At 39.5% G+C, this 5,020-nt stretch overlaps 1 pseudogene; it reads left to right on the plus strand.

Moving 5' to 3' along the window:
- Positions 1 to 484: 484 nt before the first annotated feature.
- Positions 485 to 1,596, plus strand: LOC126508317 (ribonucleoside-diphosphate reductase subunit M2-like; annotated as a pseudogene).
- The last annotated feature ends 3,424 nt before the right edge of the window (positions 1,597 to 5,020 follow it).

Below are 5,020 nucleotides of genomic sequence, written 5' to 3' on the forward strand. Positions count from 1 at the left end.
AAGCATCCTTTGCAAAGAGTAATTTTCCCCTTTCCCATCAGGCAGACCAACAATATAGCCCCGCTCAGGCCCAGACCCAGGGTTATGACTTGACATGCGCCAACATCCACCCCATCTTTGATCTGCTGGAGTGCGTGAAGGGACCCAACCCATAGACCCAATGCTGCAGGATCTCTACTGCACAGGGTGGAGTAGGTACAGGAAGTCCTAGACCGGGCCAGCATCTATTGTGTCATGGAGACCTGGGGCCTCGAAGCACACCAAAGACTCCTTACAATACAAACATTTTTAAAAGAAACAAGGAAAAATAAATATTTAAGTCTATGACAGGGAAACAAACCTATAGTATCTCGAAAATTGCTTTTTTTTGTGTGTGTGGTCTTTCAACAAATTGATAATCCCACTTGATAAATTTGTGAAGCGTGGTCCAGGTTCAAGGCGCTCCGCCTCCTCTCCGTCGCCTCGGCAGCTGCCCTCGCTCTCCATGCTCTCCGCTCGCGTCCAACTCGCCACCATTACCGACCAGCAGCAGCTGAGAGTGTTGCCACAGGCCCAGGAGTCTCAGAAGGACCGGCATCCTGGTGAGCAAGGCTGCAAGGAGAATCTTCCCAGGCCCAGCCAAACCGGAAAGTAAAGAATCTACTAAGCCCAGCCTTGAGGATGAGCCCTTACTGAGAGAAAATCGCCGCCGCTTCGTTGTCTTTCCCATTGAATACCATGATATCTGGCAGATGTACAAGAAAGCCAAGGCCTCCTTCTGGACGGCTGACGAGGTGGACCTTTCCAAGGATATTCAACACTGGGAAGCGCTGAAACCTGACGAGAGACATTTTATATCTCACGTCCTGGCTTTCTTTGCGGCGAGTGATGGCATAGTCAATGAAAACGTGGTGGAGCGCTTTAGCCAAGAAGTTCAGGTTACAGAGGCCCGCTGTTTCTATGGATTCCAAATTGCCATGGAAAACAAACATTCTGAAATGTACAGTCTCCTCATTGACACATTAAAGATTCCAAAGAGAGGGAATATCTCATCAATGCTATTGAGACAATGCCTTGTGTGAAAAAGAAGGCTGACTGGGCCCTGCGTTGGATTGGAGACAAAGAGGCTACCTATGGAGAATGAGTTGTGGCCTTTGCTGCTGTAGAAGGGATCTTCTCTGGTTCTTTTCGTCAATATTCTGGCTCAAGAAACAGGGACTGATGCCTGGCCTTACATTTTCCAACGAGCTTATTAGCAGAGATGAGGTTTTACACCGTGGCTTTGCCTGCCTGATCATTATCAACGCAGTGAAGATAGAGCAGGAGTTTCTCACGGAGGCCCTGCCTGTGAAGCTCAGCGGGATGAACTGCACCCCGATGAAGCAGTACATCGAATTCGTGGCGTTCAGGCTTATGCTGGAGCTAGGGTTCAGCAAGATTTTCAAAGTAGAAAATCCGTTTGACTTCATGGAAAATATTTCACTAGAAGGAAAGACAAACTTCTTTGAGAAGCGAGTGGGCGAGTGTCAGAGGATGGAGGTATTTTCAAATTCAGCAGAGAATTCTTTTACCTTGGATGCTGACTTCCAAGTAAACTGCCTGCTCTTTGCTGATTAAAGTTCTCCCCTTGTCATAAAAAGTCAGCAAAAGGAATCAACTGGCTACACCATGAATTGTCATTGAATTTATTAACCGGTATCTAAAAACTGGTAGATACCTCAAAAAAAAAATTGTGAAGCATTATGATGATAGATAGATAGATGATAGATAGATAATAGATAGATAGATGATAGATAGATAGATAGATAGATAGATAGATAGATAGATAGATAGATAGATAGGTGTATGGTAAGACATATCTGCATCTACTGTGGTGGAAGTGCTGGAAGAACAACCAATAATCAGAATACAAGGAGTCAAGCAAGGGCCTTGAAAGAAAGGTCTTACAGAGACAAAAAAGTTGTCCTGAAAAAATCATTCTCCTCCAAGAATAGGAAGCAAGTAATGTATTCCACTATAAATGAAGTCAGGAAATGCAGAACAGAGCTTTATTCCTGGGAGTAAAAATCTTACTTGTGTAAAAGACCATGGTTTATGGCATTAAATTTGTTTCATATAAAAATGCAATTTTGGATCTCCTTCCTTCCTGGCATGAAGCTGAGTCATGTATATTTCTGAGAGTGACTTTCCAGCACAGTTGAACCTATTTCCACCCTTAAGACATACATAGACTTCTTGTCAAAATTCATGAAGCTTTTGAGCAATTTTGCCACCCAAAGTGTCATCATGGTATACCAGGACAAACAACCAACTGAAGCCTAAGCCAGCAAGCCCACATGCATTTGACAGTCAATGTTGCCTTTTTTCTTATATTAAGAAACTCAAATTGTCATCATAATAAATACACAAATAAGGGTAAATGCCTAGTGTACCATTTTGTTAAACGCAGCATAAATATCCTCTCATAATGCTTCAGCATATTAATAAGAACAAATGAAATGAGATTCATAGGGATAGAAAGTGTGGGATGGTGAGAATTGCTATTCTTGTTTTCTGATACCAGACTTGCATGGCCTAAGGGCAGAAGAACAAAGATAGCTGTGCAAACAATGAAAGCTCTGGAAATTTAGTTTCTGATGAGACTATGGAAAGCCAAAGAGAACTCTATCCCAGTCTGTCAGTAATAGTTATATAGGCCTGGTAAAAATAATATTTTAATATTTTGGGGTTCCAGCAGAGAGCTGAATTTGTAGTCATCAGGTGAATTCATTACAAAGTATAAGAACGTATTAAGAAGCAGTACAGAGCATACGTGTATCATATTGAAAAGACATACAGAAGGAAAGAACATGGGGACCTTTTCAAAGCCAAGTGGAGACAAGTGCATACTCTGAGAAACCTCAAAAGTCTGAAGAATGACAGATAGATCATCCCAATTTAGCAGAGTTTGTCGGCAATTAAGAAAGTATCTGGTAGTAATAGACTTGCTCTAAGGACAAACAATGTTCAACTTCCTTCCCGAATGGACATACACAGCAGAACCACTTTGCCTTTTCAAACAAACCAGGGAAACCCCATATCCTCTAGTCTCAGGCAAATGTTCTCATAAGGAGAAAAAGAAGCAGGAAGACTAGGTTATCTATCTGCTGTCTATCTACCAAAGGTTGGATGCCACCACAGGGACTGATATAAGGAAAAAAAAAAAAACTGCCAAAGAAAGAGAGAAAGGAACTTCATCTTATCCCAAGAAATTCATCAAAACAAGACAAGATCTATATCCCTTAGGTCTGGACACTAAGGTCATTCTGAAAGGCAGATTAAACCAGGGGAATCAAGTCCAACTTCCATGACTAGGGAAAAAGGTGCCATGTGAGCAACACAGACAAGTAATAGCATAGGAGGCACATACCATCTGTGTGGTGCACACAGTAACACTATCAAGATTCTCTAGTGCTCCAGGTTTTACCAGCGGCACAAGGAAGTTTACTCCCCATTGGAAGAATTTGAAGTTCGTGGTTCACTGACAATGATTAGTATAGAAAAAAATCCAAATCAAGCTCTGCTTGAACACCCATTAACATATGCAGTATCTAAAGAAGTGCAGCAATTATCCATGTATAAATAATTCATTCAGTCTTCACCATTCTTCATATTCACTGCCTGAAAACTTCTGTTAACTTACCTGATAAATGTGAAATTTAGGGACTACCATGAAACAAAAGACAGAAAACCCATTTGAATAAACAATGAATGCAAGTTTTAAGAAACTAATGAAAGTTACAGAACCATATATGTTAATAAAAAATATAACATAAATACAAACTAAACCACAGTTACTTATATAAATGTCAAGATGCCAGTTCTTCTTTTCTGTCATCCCTCTCTGCCATCCCATCTAGCCCATTCCCAATCCTGTGTGCTAGCTGCCAATACCTAGAAACAATCTTAATCTGGGCCCCCTGTATCCCTGGTAGGCATTTTTTGGTTTACATCTGGACTTCCATTAGAGTCTTCCCCATGTCACTATCAATCCTGCAGCAATCTACTTACAGGTGCCCTCATCCCTCTCTACGTCCATTCCTGGGGGATTCTGTTGAATATTAGTGCAGATATAGCTTTCTTTCTTCCTGTGGTCCTTATCAGCCCCTGTTATTTTTTTCACAGATAAGAAAAGGTCTTTTTTATTTGAAAGTATAAAGACACTTTTCCTGAGTGAAACATTTATAATACTCCATTGATCTTTAGAAATAAAACCATGTTTCTTCCTTAATCATTTTAATAGGTTGACTTGTAGCAATCCATTTTATTTTACTTAGTCTTATACTCTCATGCTAAGAAACAGCTTAAAACTATCTATTTATAATAAGAACTATGTAAAGTTTCATATACTTTGTTCTGTACATTTACTGTACATTTGATCAGTATGTTTCATGTAGAATTTCTTTTCTTGTCCTTTCTATTTGGTTCTTTTACTTTGACAGAATCTCATTCTTCAGGTTGGGGTCTTCTATGCTTTTCTTTTTTTTCTGGGCCTGATCTAGGTATATTCTCCTTCCTGTGTTCCTATTATTTATAGATTTGATCTTTTCATAGTATCACAGATTTTCTAAATATTTTGTGCTTGGACTTTTGTGGATTTAACATTTTCTTTGACTGAAGCACCAATTTCTTGCTTCTTGTCTTCAGCTCCTGTGGTTTTGTCCTATGTCTTGTATTTTGATGGTTAACCTTACCATTGAAGAAATGTTATAACCAATGAGAGAACACTTATGTTATGCATGATGCAAATCTTCCTTTTAATACCCTGTGTTAGGTAACTCCAGTTAAAATCTTATATGAATATAGATATATAGATAGATAATAGATAGACAGATGATAGTAGAGGATAGATAGACACATGCATAGATGATAGAGACAGAAAGAAATGGACAGATGATAGTAGAGGATAGATAGATACATAGATACATAAATACATACATACATAGATGATAGAGACAGAGAAAGAAATAGACAAATAGATGAGAGAGAGAGAGAGAGATAA

Source organism: Alexandromys fortis, unplaced genomic scaffold (assembly GCF_014885135.2).
Source record: "Alexandromys fortis isolate MF-2015 unplaced genomic scaffold, M_Fortis_MF-2015_v1.1 scaffold_61, whole genome shotgun sequence".
Lineage (NCBI taxonomy): Eukaryota > Metazoa > Chordata > Mammalia > Rodentia > Cricetidae > Alexandromys > Alexandromys fortis.